General features: G+C 48.0%; 1 long non-coding RNA gene across 3 annotated transcripts; it reads right to left on the bottom strand.

Moving 5' to 3' along the window:
• Positions 1-350: 350 nt before the first annotated feature.
• Positions 351-14,649, bottom strand: LOC140641926 (uncharacterized). Of its 3 annotated transcripts, XR_012038512.1 has the most exons (4): positions 14,254-14,649; positions 5,503-5,687; positions 976-1,106; positions 351-538 (listed from the first exon to the last, which is right to left on the bottom strand). It is a non-coding gene; the product is annotated as an uncharacterized lncRNA (long non-coding RNA). The 3 variants fall into 3 exon arrangements; XR_012038510.1 differs by lacking the exon at positions 976-1,106 and having other exon boundaries at positions 14,254-14,613; XR_012038511.1 differs by lacking the exon at positions 351-538 and having other exon boundaries at positions 546-1,106; positions 14,254-14,614.
• Positions 14,650-15,673: the final 1,024 nt, after the last annotated feature.

The raw sequence follows: 15,673 nt of genomic DNA on the forward strand, positions 1-15,673 counted from the left end.
GTGGGAATGGCCAGAGATGAGACCAGAGAAGTTATAGAGGCCAGTTCTTAAAATTCCTCATAAACACAGCATTTGTATGTTTCCTTCCTTAACCATCTAAGTGTAAGTTCCAGGATTTGGTGCTTTTCTCATTGGCCTACATGACACATCAGTAAATACCGGTGGCAGACCCTCCTGCAGATCCGCGTAGACTAGAATCTGTTGGGGTGAGGTTCCCACCCTGAATTTGTATCAGGTGCCCCCACAATTTGGATGCTCACAAAAGTTAGCAAACTGCAGCTCTAGATGATGGGAGAGGGTACATCAGTTAAGGCCGAGGCGGACTTTAGTGACAGGAACCAAAATGCGGCTACTCAACCGAACAGAGATTTCTCTTTCTTGCGTAACAAGAAATCAGGAGCTGGGCGGTCCCGGGTGACTGTGGCTGGTCCAGGAACTCATTGGGCAAACAGGCTTCCTCTAGCTTCCTGCTCCACCAACCTTAGGGGATGACTTTCATCTTCTTGGGATCAATCAGGATGACTCCTCCCACAGGCATCTGCCCAGGTACCAGACAGGAACAGGGAAGAGAAAAAGGTGCATTGCACCAGTTGAATTCCTTCCTTTGAATCAGGAAAATACGGCTTCCCTAGAAGCCCAGCCCGTAGATTTTTGTTTACATCTCCTTGACCAGAACCTGGTCACAAGCTTCCAGGAAAACTAGAAAGTAGGATTTCTAACTAAGCATATGGCGGCCCCAAACAAACTTGAGATGGTTGTATGGAGGTTGTATGGAGAGTCATGGAAGACTTACAGCAGGATAGACCCGCAGGTGGATTTCATTCAGCCTCACCAGAGAGGAGAATGGGTGGACAACGGGCAAGGCCACAGCCGAGACACCAGGGTTGGGGGGAGGCTGCTGCAGCCCATCAGGAGAAGGGGATGACGACCTGGAGAGGGCCATGGCTGTGTGCGTGGATTCAGGAAATACTTAACCCGTCAAATGGACAAGCCTTGATTGTATGGGATCAGAACGGGGCAATGGGCAGGATGGTGAACAACACAGGGCACCGGAAAGGAGAAAAATGAGCTTCTGAGGGTGTCAGTAATTTTTCCATCTTCAATCCCTGGAAAGATGATGCCATTCATAAGTGAGTTTGCAGCCACAGAGAGGGGAACATTCTGTTTGGGACAAGCTGCATCACCCAGAGATAGGACATCTTAGCATATCGGGTGGGAGTTCAAGCTCCGAGCATAAGGAGCACGAGGCAAGAAAATCAGCGGACACAGAACTTATGTAGCCCACACCGAGGCTGCTCTGGCCTTCAGATGGAAGGAGAACCAATCTGAATTTATCTTGAAACCTGTGATCTGCGAGACGCCTTGGGGGGCTCAGTGCATTGAGCATCTGCCTTTGGCTCCGGTTGTGACCCCAGGGTCCTGAGATCGAGTCCCACATCGGGTTCCCCGCGGGGAGCCTGCTTCTCCCTCTGCCTATGTCTCTGCCTCTCTCTCTCTCGCTGTGTGACTATCATAAGTAAATAAAAATTTTAAAAAATTTAAAAAAAATAAATAAATCTAAAAAAAAAATTCTGTGGTCTGCACGGAGTAGGAGCACAATGTTCCAGTTTCCCAACCCCACCCTCTCTCCCAGGCCAGGGAGCCACCAAAGTGACTGCCACCCTCTGTGGGAAACTGTTTGGGATCTACTCCTCCTTTGGCCTGGAAAAGCAATTAATAAGATGAGGTAACTGACCCCGAGCAATGATCTAACTACCTTACATACCTCACCTTGTTTGATTCACGCAACCACTCTCCTATCTCCAATTTACCAAAGAGGAGGCCAGTGGGAAATACAGTGGCTCAGGAAATAAAACGACTTGCCCAAGGACACGCAGCTCATCAAAGACACAACCAGTAGGTTCAACCCAGGAGGTCTGACTCCAAAGTTCTAAATCTTAACTGCTAGGCGATGAACTTCCGAGCCCTAAGCATTTCCTACCCTGAGTTCTGATCATTTATGTCTTTGTCTTATGACCCCTATTGAACCGCGGCCCCCTGAGAATAGATGATCTCAGATTTTTTCTTAATAACTGTTGAATAAAAAAATCGATGCAAGCCCTAAACCATGGCCCTCGGTTTGAGGGCAGTCATGATCCCCGAATATCATGGATTCTTTCATAACCCATGAACCCTAATCCACCCTTTGGGACCTGATTTCATCCTTTTTAGTGTGTAGATATTTGTGAAAAATCTGTTCGTGATTATCTTGCTTTTAGAGATGGAAAAAAGGGCAACTGCGAGTTTGTTAATGAACTGCATGTACTATTATGAGAAACCAGCGTACCCGTCGTCACCGCTGATTCGGGCATATGGGTTTTAGTTCCTATGACATAAAGTTGCTTTTCTTACACAAGATAAAGCAGTACCAGGGGGCTCCTGGCTCGTAGGAGACTGTCTGGGGATTGGTAAGCCACGGAGCCGGAAGTCTCCGCACCACCTGGGCAGATGGAAAAGCACGAGCAGACTCTATTTCTGGTCTGGGAAGCAGGTGGTGGCAGAGGTCTCAGGGGAAGAATGAGATAGAGACTGTCGGACACTGCCCTGGAGCACATCCTTCTTGTTCAGGTGACACATTGTGACCTGCCTCCCGTGCTGGCTTTCCCCAGGCTTCCAGGATGACCCAGTCGGATGTCTGGTCCGTGACGAGTCACGAGTCACGAGCATCGCATCTGACACCAACCACATGGCACCGAGGGAGGCCGTCTGAGAGCCAGGAGTGGGAGATGAGGGGCACTGTGGGGCTGGGCTCACTATATCTTTTGATTCAATTGCATATCCCAAATAGCTCATTTCCCTTTTTTTTTGAGAACCGAGTTCTCTGTCCCATTTGCCCAGATGGGCACTATTTCTTTTTGATTCAACTGCGTATCCCAAATAGCTTGTTTCCTTTTTTTGAGAACCGAGTTTTCTGTCCCATTTGCCCAGATGGGCAAGAGAAAGTGGCTTTCTCTTTCCTGCCTTGAATTCCTCCAGTTAACTCAGACACTGACCTCCAGACTCCTATGAATTAAACTCCGGTTTGCTCTTCAGAATATCCTTGTTACATTAATTTAGGGAGCATAATAAATCTGGAGTGAAGTATGTTTGCTGCAAATGCTAATTTGCTCGATGAGAATATCAATTAGATCTCTGAGGCATAGAAATTATGGCTGTTAAAGATCTCAAAGGTCATTCTTAGCTGGCTCCAAAGTAAGAGGATGAGTAGTTATCTGCTGGAGAGGTCTGGGTTAGAATTGTAAAGGCACAAATATTTAATACCAATGAAGTGTCAAGCACTGAGCTTGGGAGCGAAAATTCAGGAGTTTCACAGATAGATCCCAGATCCTATGATAATAACAATAAACAACAACAACAGGAATCGTAGCAGCAACAAGGGGCAGCTTCTACCTACTGAGCAATTATTATGCATTAGATTCCAGTATTCATGCCTTTAATCCTGACGACAGCTCTGTGACATAGGCACTATTCTTATTCTCATTTTATAGGGGAGGAAATGGAGTCACAGGGAATTTAAATACGTAACTCTCCTGGCGTCTATTTCTGGCCAAACTGGAATAGCAGGCAGGCATCGGATTTGCTCTCCTTGAAATAACTGGAAAAGCAAACGACAGCTCTCAGGACGGCGGCTATCGGTGAGCGAAGGACAGTGAGCCCTGAGAGATGGGAAGCAAATGAGGCGAACCTTAGGCGGGCTCCAGCTTGGTGCCTGGGGAGTTTCCACTCCGAGGTGCAGTTCCAGGGAATCTAGCAGAGCCCAGCACATTCTTGAGTTGAGGACTCCAGCAGCGCTGGGAGTCCAAGGAAGTCAGGGTGCCTTGGGTTTGCAGGGCAGAGCACCAGAGGGAGGGGAGCTTCGGGGACAGAGGCCTCGAGCTCCCTGCAAAGGGTCATTCGTGAGTATCCAGTTCACCGATCACTGCTTGAGTGTGAAGAAACTGAGTCCAAGGCAAGATCCGCCCAAGAGAGTAAGAGGAAATATTGCTTGCTGAGAGCTCCCCCGGGATGGGACTAGTGCCTGTACCCACGGCCAGCGTGGGAAACTCTCATGATGTGGGGCCGGTTAGAGGCCTGGGAAGGGCATTGCCTCGGTAGTGCGGAGAATTAGCACCTGATACTGCTCTGGCCCTGCCAGGGAAGCCCAAAAGGAAGCCCTCAAAGGATCAAACTGCTTCCAGGGGAGGGGGGGGGCAAACAAACAAACAAACCTGCTTCCAAGGAACAGAATCACATTCCAGAAAAACAGCTACATTTTAGAAATAGGTAACTGTGGCCTGGCCAGAGAAAATGTTTAAGTGGACGGACTAAATGTGTAAAAAGTAGAATATAAAAACAAAACCAAAAAAAGGCTGTACATTGTATCATTGCTGGTAAGAAGTGTACTAAATGAAAATGGGATCTGTTCACATCTGTTTTTGTTTGTTTCCGACAACGATGTCCAGCACGCAACCAGGTAAAATGTACAGTGTCTGGCATCCAGGAAAGAAATGACCAGCCAGCAAGAGCAGCAAAATAAGCAGAAAAATCAATCACACCTGACCCAGAAATGACATCGATGATAGAATTAGCAGATAAGAACAGGAAAACAGGCATTATAACGTTATTTCATATGTTCTGGAAGCCAGAGGAAGATCAGACATGGTAAATAGATGCAAGGAAGAGGGGCGCCTGGATGGCTCAGTTGGTTTCAAGCATCGGGCTCTTGATTTCGGCCCAGACCTTGGTCTCAGTGTGGTGATCTCAGGGTTGATCCTGGGCTCGGAGCCTGTTTAAGGTTCTCTCTCTCCCTCCCCACCACCCTGCTCTCTCTCTCTCCTAAAAAAAAAAAAAAAAAAAAAAAGGTATAAGGAAGATATTTTTAAAAACCAAAATACCCAAACTGAGGTTCTAGAGATGAAAACTGCTCTGTCAGAGGTAAACACGTATCAGGGGAGATTCCTGGGACATTAGATGTCCGAGATCGGTGGCCTTGGTGACATTGCAATAGGAACTATTTGAAACTAAACAAAGAAAATGCAGCCTGGTCTGTGGGACAGGAAGCCGGGCCATGGTTTCCTGGAGGTGAGAGCCCAGGAGTGGGGGCAGCACCACGAAGCTTGGCTGGCGGGGGACGCATGTGTTCGTCGCCTCGACTGTGGGGACAGTTTCCCGTGTTTGTGCGGGTCCAACCTCATAAAGCTGTACGCTGCCAGCATGTGAGGCTTCTTAGATGTCAATTGTGCCTCCACAAATCTGCCCCAAGACGAGTTTCCAAAGGTCAGACAGCTAATGAATTGCAGCCTGGCTCGGGATGCTGAGCCTTTACCTACCGCTCTACGTGGTGAGGGAGAGATTGTTGGTCCCATTTTATAGATGCAGGAGAAGCAAAGCAACGACGGGCCTCCTCCGGGCCACACTGCGGGCGAGGGACAGAGCTAGGATTTTTTTTTTTTTTTTTTTTTTAGAGCTAGGATTTATACTCACGTCTGGCTGACTCCAAATCAAGTGCTCTTTCTGTCTCATTCTCTCTGTTTTTGCAGAGTCTCTGCTCCCTCACGGGACTCTGGGTCACCTCCTCTCATGCTGCACCTGTTCCTCGATGCCCAAAGGCCACCCTGGATCGGTCCTCACCCACGGATCGTTACTCAGCTGCCCGCCACCGTCTGCACCTGGAAACACGGGAACAAATCAGTGTGTAAATGCCCGGGCGGGAGCGGGGCTGAGTGATAGCCGACGCATCTTCATCTCCGAGAGAGCAGGAGCTTGCTGGGCACTGGGAAGGCGGCCCCTGCCTGTTTTAAGGATGTAGGGACTCTGGACCAGCACGCGCAGCGCTTAGAATCCCGAGAGCCCTCCCCCGCCCCTCTCCCATCTCTTTACAGCAGCACAGGTACCTCAGCCTTCTCTCTGCCTCTTTCTTTCTTTCTTTCTTTCTTTCTTTCTTTCTTTCTTTCTTTCTTTCTTTCTTTCTTTCTTTTTTTTATGAAGCAACTGGTGCTGAAATTGGTTCAGAGGAGTGCAAAAATGTAAATAGCTAAGGCTGAATTCAAACTCATCCTTGTTGGGGGAAGGGGGTTGCTTTGAAGTCTAGATCTCATTTAGTTCACCGCAGAGTGAACACCTGACCACATTTTTCATCACAAGCATGAACTTTATACAGCCAGAGCTGTTAAAAAACAAACCCCCAAACCTAACCACCTGGGTCCTTGGAGTGAGAGAGGGCTTTCCATTACGAGAGAGAGGTTCCAGCGGAAGCCAGATGGCTGCAACCATCAAGCCTTGTGCAAACGAGCCTCCTGCATGGGGTGGAGGGCCACCCTGAGACTTCTGAGGTCCCTTCCCCATCGGGGGTGCTAAGCTCACACTCAGAAGGCTGCTGCTATCATACACGAGGTGGAGGGTGAGAAGGCATCCCTGCCCTGTAGCCTGCCCTGCCCCTGTCCTGACTAATTCAGCATTTCTCAGCCACTGGATTGTCTCTACCTGCCTGGGGCGAAGCTTTAATCACTATGTAGAAACGTTTTACCTAGCATCCTGAGAAAGGATGCTACTCTGTATCCTCCGTCCACCGAACCCCGAGTGGTTATAAGATGCAGGGCAGAGCAGGACATGCTCTGTACTCCAAGCGAATCTGGATTTTGTGAACTCTAAACATTGTGATATAAAACATATTCACTAAGCTTTCATACTGCATGCAAAATTTGAAATGATGCACATTCCCCTAAATTGAAATTAAAAAAAAAAAAAAACGCACTGTGGAAAGAATGATTTCCAAGCTGGAAAGGGTCCGGGATGAGTTGTATTCTGGGTTCATGCTCCTGATTTATGGCTTAAGCAGGTAAGCGGCAGTACCCATTTTCCTTGCTCAGGATTTGTCTTAAATCATGTGAGATCTTTCAGGAACCATGTCCCTTGCACTGCCCTATTACAGGTAAAAAGCAAAGGGCAACAGCAACATCAAGCTGGCTCTAATGAGGTGTTTTTTTGTATTTTCCGGAACATGGGAGAACTTGAACTCTAGAGCACACGGTCCGATAGAAATACAACGTGAACAATATACGTAATTTTAACTTTTCTGGTAGCTAACTTTTCTGGTAGAGTAATTTTAACTTTTCTGGTTAAAAGAAGTTAAAAGAAACAGGTGAAATGAATTTTTGTAAGACATTTTATTTAACCGAATATATTGAGAATGTTCTTTCAACATGCAAACAAAAGAAAAAAAAATGTTTGAGATGTTACCTTCCTTTTTTTTTTTAGAAATTTGAAATATTTATTTATTTTTTAATTTTTATTTATTTATGATAGTCACAGAGAGAGAGAGAGGCAGAGACATAGGCAGAGGGAGAAGCAGGCTCCATGCACCGGGAGCCCAATGTGGGATTCGATCCCGGGTCTCCAGGATCGCGCCCTGGGCCGAAGGCAGGCGCCAAACCACTGCGCCACCCAGGGATCCCAACCTTCCTTCCTTGTACTGCATTTTCAAAACCCTGTGTGTACGTTACACTTACAGCACATCTCAGTTCAGAACGGCTGCATCTCAAGTGCTCCTTGGTGGCATGTGGCTAGTGGCTGCCATATGGGACAATGCAGGGCTAGATATGGGGCCTGGTCAGGGCACTATAGGAGTGTAGGTGGTGAAGGGCATAGTTGAGGGGTGGGGGTGCCTTCCAGGAAGCAGTCATTAAAGCATCCTTTAATGGCTCTCCCACTCTGGCAGCCATTATACCATAATTACTGCATTTGAAGTCTTTTCCCTCCAAGTGACCTGCCCCAAACTCCAGTTTTCAAAGGCATCTTCTCCCACAAGGAGACTGAGAACCACTGGATATGTCAGACAAGCCACAAGTCAGTTAACTACTTTTTACAATAAACTCCCCATCTCTAGAGTGGGGATTGGCAGGGATACCAAGAAGATAAAAGAAGACAGCTGATGTGAGTGGTACCATTAAATTTTATCAAGAATAGCTACAACGATATTGCTTGGCTTTATTGCTAGGTGTCTGTCTGTGTATGATTTTATATTTCATTTCATCAGACCTTTGAAGCAGGTATTTTTTTTAATTTTATTTATTATTTATGATAGTCACACGGAGAGAGAGAGAGAGAGAGGCAGAGACACAGGCAGAGAAAGAAGCAGGCTCCGTGCAAGGAGTCTGATGAGGGACTCGAACCCAGGACCCTGGGATCACACCCCGAGCCGAAAGCAGATGCCCAACTGCTGAGCCACCCAGGCGTCCCTGAAGCGGGTGTTTGAACTCAAAGCAAGCAAAAACAAACCTAAACAAAATTTTAAAAAACCTCCAAATTGAATACATGTACTTGTTGAACCTCCAACAAACCAAACCCAAGTATTTTTGGAAAGTTTAACAGAGAATTGAACTAATCCCCCCAAACAATACTAACAACAAAACAAAAGACCCCCTAAGTAATTTCTAACTAGTCTAATGGTTCCTTGCCCTCCTCTTTGCTGCAGACCCCAGTCCTAGACCTCAGTGCAGTCCGAGTACATCCACCATAGATCCCCTCAGAGGCCAGAAAAACCAGTACAGGTGGCTCGGGTGGAGGTGTGAGGCATCAGCCAAATAATCATTGTTTGCTTATGGTGTGGATGCAAATGCACATTGGGGCTTGCATGTTTATTTTACAGAATGTGCAAAAAAGGGATCCCTGGGTGGCTCAGCGGCTGAGCATCTGCCTTCGGTCCAGGGCATGACCCTGGAGTCCTGGGATCGAGTCCCACATTGGGTTCCCTGCATGGAGCCTGGTTCTCCCTCTGCCTGTGTCTCTGCCTCTCTCTGTGTGTCTCATGAATAAAGAAATACAATCTTTTAAAAAAATAAAATAAATTTTATTATTTTCTTAAAAAAAAAAAAAAAGAATGTGCAAAAAGGGATAATTTCAGAGGACCTTCCAAGTTGCCAGGGCAGGGCAGTCTGTCCCCAGTCAATTATCACAATATGTTCAGGTACCTTGATTTAGAACTTGTTTTTTTTTTTTTTTTTTTTTTTTTTAGAACTTGTTTTAAAGAAAATGCCCCAAGCGAGAATCCATTCAGTAGCCTGTTCCACCCTTCCTGCTCAGAATTGGATTATTTCCTCCCCGTTTGAATGATAGGCTATTATTATGTACCTGGGAGATGATTTGAGGCTACGGAACGTGGGTGTCTGTGTGTTGTACAATATTTCACTCAACGCAATTTTATGGAGAACGACCAGAATAGCTATGCTCAATCTCCTTTGCATAAACAATGAACGGCATGTCCAAGCGCTGAATTCTTAAGGACATAGCAATTTAGGGGCAATTCTTGCGGAGTGGGGCATGCCTGGTTCATATGTTAGTTTTCCTCCTTAACACTGTATCTTAGTCTTTCTATCGGTAAAATAGGACAATCATGGCTGCCCAAGAAGAGCTACAGTGAAGTCATGGGAGTAACTTCTTGGCACATAGAAGGTGCTCAATAAATACTTTTCTTTTCTAGTTGCCAAGCCAGGATTGCCCTCCCAAAGTGATCTTTCAAGTAATTGCTGGGTGTTTTCCAACTGGCACAGCAGATGATGGAACTTGTTGACCCTATATAAATCATGACCAACTTCATTATAGCAACCCTAGAAATGCTTCCCCCAGGCTGTTGTCCAATAACTGGACCACCACCAAACTAGGGGAGTTTCTGCTCTTGGCCCTAAATTGGTACGATTCCATGAGCGGTAAATACTGTCAGCCCCTGCGACTGTAGTGTCAGTCTGTTCTCAGAGGCAGAGCGATCAATCCGAAAATACTGAGGAATTAATGGGACCTGGATGTGAAGATGCACATGTATTACCAATTAACTCCTTGGAATTAAAATTCTCGGAGCAGAATGGTGGCTTAGGAGGGGCTGCACATGTGAAAGATGTTTAGAGCGTGTGAAAATGAGCCTAAGGTGTTCTAGCAGTGGTTCAAAGTGCTCCCTTCCGCACAACCTCATTCCAACCACGTATTGCCACTTTTCGTGTTTACTAATATGAAACGTAAAATGGGATAATGTTTAATTTGTAAGGCTTTGTTGGACATTTTTTTCCATGTGCCTATTGGCCATTTGTGCTTATTTTTTCCTACTTTGTGTTGTTAGCATAGTGTTCTCCAGAGGTTAAGTTTTTCCTCATTGGCTTATAAAGGATCTTTGTAATATAGATATATGAGCTCTTTATTATGTCTTTAACAACTGTTTGGGTTTTTTTTTTCCCCAGTGTGTTATTGGACTTTAAATGTTTATTATTCTGTTTTTCAAAATTGCCTAAAAAGTAATGAGCAAACATTTATCCATCCAATAAACACTTGCTGAATGCCAACTATATGCCAGGCTCTGTGCCAGGCATTGGCATTGCTAGAGAAAAAAAAAGTCTAAATTTCTGCCCTCTAAGACAGCAGAGTCTAGTAGAAAACAGACATTTTTGTGAAGGTGTCATGAGCACAGGGTGATAGCTGCTATGGTCAAGGGAAACACTGGGGTCCCTGGGTGCAGAGTAAGGGCATCCTAACCAGTTGTGGGGGAGGAAGGGATTGAGGGAAGGCTTCATGGAGGTGGTGGCATTAGAGCTGAGTTTCAACTAGACAGAGCAAGGAGGGCATTGTAGGGGGAGGAAAGAACACAGGCCAAGGTCCCAGGACTCCAAAAGGCTCGATCTTTTCAGGGATGCTAAATAATTCAGAGTGACTGAAGTATATGTGATATAATGGGATGCGGGAAGCTCATCCAAGGACATAGATTTGACAGCAACAAAGAGACCAGTAGCCGAGGACTGGTGAAGGCCCCGTGCTGTATGAGAACCATACAATTAGAGTCTAAGAATTAGGAAAAGCATCAAGGGGTTTTTGGAAGTTGGCTCTAAAAGGCTGGGTTACATTTCAGGAGCAAGAAGGGTGGAAGAAGGAATTAGAAATTTCAGGTAAAGGATGTGACCTTTCAGCCTAAAAGAAGGATTCAGAAGTAAGGCTGGAAAAGGAAGTGGAACCCAAGGTGGTAGGAGGGAGTCACTGACGACTTTGACTAGGGAGCACCAAGGAAGTGCTTTAGGAGGATAATTCTGGAAGCAGATGTGGATAGACCGGGAACCAAGAGGCCACTGCAACATCCAGGCTGCTCTGAGTGGTGGCGGCCGGGATGGAGAAGAGGGACAGCTTGCAGGGACCTTATGAAGGTCGAAGGACCTGAGGGATTCAGGTATGGGGGACGGTGATGCTCTTACAGAGTCAGTTTAGGGAATCGGACAGTTGTTCCTGGAATCCAAGCCTTCAAGCCACGGGACAGCTGAGCTAGCAGGGCCCTTAGAGTTCACTATGGTAGGTTGGAAACGGCGGCAAATTCTTTCCCTGCAGTTCATTCCTCCTAGCGAGAGGTGGCAACTGTGGGTCCTCCCCCTGAATCCAGGTGGGCTCTGTGACTACTTGGCCAATAGTCCACCACTGCGCCAGCTTCTGAACTCAGGTCTTGAGACTCTGACAGCTTCTACTTCCCAACTGTTGGATGAGAACAACTTCTTTTGGGGCCCAGGCAACCCCATGAAGAAGCCCGCATGAAGCAGTATCAAGCCCCCGGCCGCCTGCCCCACGTGAGTTCCAGCGGACAGCCAGCACCGACCTGCCAACCATGTGAGCCAACTGTCTTGGAAGTGGCTCCTCCAGCTTCCGTGCAGCTTTCTCAGCTGCAACTGCCTGGAGCAGAGAGGAGGTATATCTGACAAGTCTCCCAGATTGCAGATTCATGGGCAAAATAAATGATTGCTGTTATTTTAAGCTGCTGAATTTTTTAGTGGACTGCCACACAGCGATAGGGAAAGGAAAGGGGAAAAAAGAAATCACATATTAGAGAGATGCCAAATGTGGGCCACCGCCTGTTTTTGTAAATAAAATGCTATAGGAACGCAGCAATGCCTGTTCATTCACATATGGCCTTTTTCTGCTCTTGTGTTTTAATGGCAGAGCTGAGTAGTTGGGAACCCTGTGGCCCACATAGCCTAACATATTTACTCTCTGGCCCTCTACAAAGAAAGTTTGCTGACCCCTCACCTAGTATAGTGGAAAGAGGCCCAAGGAGAAGAAGGCTTGCCTCCAAATTTACATACAAGTTGGGGGCAGAATCAAGATAAAATTCCAGAATTTTAAAATCCCAGTTCTGTGTTATTTATACCATTCTACTAGGGTTTATTAAGCACCTGCTATACAGTAGATGTTGAGGCGACTAGTGTCAGGATAATAGGAGTCATGGCTGCTCCCCCAAAGCACAAAACCAGTGGGGAAGAGTAAAGAAATAACGATCTAGAAAAATCTGTAGTAGAAAACGAGCATAGAACGTGGGAGAAGGCAGGGCCAGTGCTTTTCATTGCTGCTGTGGCTGGGAAGGACACCGAGTGCCTCCCTAGCATCCACCCTCGCCCTTTTAATAACAGCACCCGATTTTCCCTTGAGAAGCCTTTGCCATCCTGCCAGTTCACATCTCACCTCACCTCTCAGCACCAGGCCTGGCCACTGGGCCTTGTTCCGAGACGTCACACCTGCCAGTGAGATGGCCCTTCCAGTCTTTTGCTGGATGTTCTAGGACAGAGAGGACCTCTCTCCCTGGAGAGGCTAAGCCGGTAGCCCATCCGCCCGGAGCCACAGTGACCATCTCTGCCACCACGCTGGGTGGGCCTGGCCAAGACTGAAGCCCCCACAGAGGAAAGAAAGCGGAATCAGGAGCCGGAGAAAGATTCCTTGTGACACCGAATCAGATATAACTCTGGGCCACTCCACGAATGCTAATAGATAGCTTTTTTTTTTTTTTTTTCCCCTGAGACCACATAGACTCTGCCATTATAACTAAACAATTCCAGCTGATAGAGGTTTTCTCCTAGGCAACCAGCCCCCCACCCCCCCACCCCCCGGGCCGCTTCTGAAGCCTTCCCTTGTCCACACCGTCTCAGCTGCCTGCTGTCTGCGGCCCTCTCCTCCATCTAGGAATGCAAATCTCAGAGCTGAGAGTGCCAAAGGCACGTCTGCGAGGAGCGGAGCCAACTTTGATAATGAATTCCTGCACACTGTGCGAGCCATTCCGTGGTTATTCAAAAACCCATTCAATTTTTTTTTCTCCAGTGATAATAAGTACACTGCTCTTGGTCTCGTGTCTATCGCCAGCTAAATGGCAGATGGATTTCCATGCAGGATCTTGATAGGCCTGTGCCCCTGGGGTTGGTGCCTCTCAGAGGGGACTGGCGGTGCGGGGCATGTGTGCAGGCTGAGTGGCCTTGGGGTAGCCGGCAGCCGGAGATCCGCTGCCCTCAGAGGACCTGGCTGAGCTCTGGACCCCATTGCGTTGAGAGATTCCTGGCTTCAGAAGGCCTATCCTTTCCTTTCCAAGTGGGGCCCGTGGTGGCCTGGTGCAGGCCATGGAGCAGCTAGAAAGGGACGGTCAGCAAGCGGCATGCTGGGTGGGCTCAGATCTTGGGTCCCAACACCAGCTGCTCCAGAATTTCATGGAGAGCTTTCTAAAGGTGGAGCTGCTGGTCCCATCCTCTGCAAGGTTCGGAGTCAGGAGGTGAGCGGGTAAATTCCGATACTGGCGAAGCTCTCTGGTTGGAGAGAGCAGCCTGGTTGGAAAGCCATAGGTAGGAGCTGCCCAGAGGCCCGGGCGGGCCTCCTTCCTCCGCCCTGCCCCCCGTTAGTGCTCCAGGCACCTCTCCCCCTGGCCTCCCGGGATCCTCACTGGAACCCTCCCCGAGTTACCTCATGCCATCAGAGCCAACTGGAAACAATAGTAAAAACCAGCCCCGTAACTTTCTCCTTAAGGAAACCAACTGAGAACCAGACACGTTTTCCGAGATCACGTAAGACGTCCAGGTGCAGACGGGAGAGGCTGAACGGAGGCACCTCTCCCGGGCCTGGTCTCAGCCTGAACGACGGGGAGAGGGTGCCACCCTCCAGTTAGCTCACCCAGCCTCCCGAAGCCAACTCAGCAGCAGCCTGTTCTCCATCCCGATGGGTGGGGAGGAGCTGCCTGCCGAGGGAGGGAAGCAAGGGGCTCCTTTTAGTCCCCCACTTCCACGTACAAGCTTTGGGCCATGCACAGGCTGCTTGGAACTTGCCAGGTAGCTCTCCAGCCTCCAGCATCTGTAAGCAAATTCCTGTCCCCTCCGCATGGGTAGAGTACATGTGCTTGGTGGATACTGGCTCTACCTCCACCCCCGCCCCTGCCCCCAGGATTCCGCCCACACGACCACTCACCTAGAACCAGCTTTTCCCAGTCCCGTGGGGCAGCAAGCGTGAGTGATGGAGCCCACAGACCATTGTTCAGGAGCCGGTAGTGGTGAGTCACGGTGAGAGACTCTTTCCAGGCTGTGCTGGGACACAGAATAATAGCACCATTTGGACTGGCCTCTTAAAAATGGAACAGATGGAGTCTGTGACCCTGGGAGGAAAGTCGTAGGACTCCAGTGGTGGCCTGGGAGCTCTGGGCACTCTGCCCAGGCAGGTTACAGGTCACTCTAGGACGCTGGCAGCTGGTGTGCCCATGGGTGCTTGGGAGGTGGTGTTGTAGGCCTTTTGCGGTGGGGCTTCCGAGTCCTCTGGTGGCTACAGAACCCTTCAGGATTCCATAGAAACCAAGGACACACGCCATCTGAAATTCATATACGCATTGATGCAAAATGCTTTGTACAGTTTCAAGGGGTCATGACACTCAGTCATGGTCTCCTGGCAAAGAACTCCTGCTTTTGGGTCCTATTTGCTCACTAAGTCAATGGAACACATTTCTCCCAAATTCTTCTCCCCATACCCTCCATTAAACTAACCCCCCCTTTTTTTTACCCCCATTTTGGTTGTCATTTACTTAGAAACATTTATCAAGTGCTATCCAGCTCCTTATGGGAAGTGCAGTATTCCTGGGAGAGAGAGGAGAGGAGGAGCCACCACTTTGGGTGTCTGCAAGAGGGGTGCAGGCATTGCAGATGCAGAGGCTCTGAGGGACTGACCAGCAAAGGGAACCAGGTGGTCCAGGTTGGCCGGCTTCAGAGCCCAATGGCCATTCCCCACTCCTTCCCTGGGGTGTAGTTAAGGGCAGTGATTCCTCCCCAGTCCCGGGGTAAGTCACCACATGTCTAAGGCAGTCCTGGCAATCTCATCCCTCTTTATCCCTCTTTATGAGTGTTTCTGGCCCCCATTCTGGCCAAAGAAATCAGAGGGGAGGTCTGCTTGTGACCCTCATTTCCTAGAAAAAAGACAGAACCTCAGAAGGAAAAGCCTTTTTGCTTGCAGCCCTTCTTTCTTCTTTAGTATGTTGTGTGAGGACTTAACACCTATTATGGCCATAGTGGGATCTTGAGATGATGAGCGTGAAAATGAAGAACAAAAAACAATACAAAACAAAACAAAAAACTCTAACAACTTAGGAAGAAGGAACCAAAAATTGGGAAGAGACTGGGGTCTTGAAGGATTTCCTGGACCTCTGACCTACCCTGGATTCTCAGATTCCTTGTCTTATTAGGCACAGAAGTAAGTGTCTGCTTTATTTAAGCCACTGGTGGATGGGTTTTCTGCTAGTTGTAGCCAAAAAGCATTCCTAAAGGCTGAAAGTGAAGCCCTGAAACCTTAGGTCTCTATTAGGGGCATGAACCTGGTTTACCACCAGGGCTCAGAGAAGGAGGTG

This window comes from Canis lupus, chromosome 10, assembly GCF_048164855.1.
Source record: "Canis lupus baileyi chromosome 10, mCanLup2.hap1, whole genome shotgun sequence".
Classification (NCBI taxonomy): domain Eukaryota; kingdom Metazoa; phylum Chordata; class Mammalia; order Carnivora; family Canidae; genus Canis; species Canis lupus.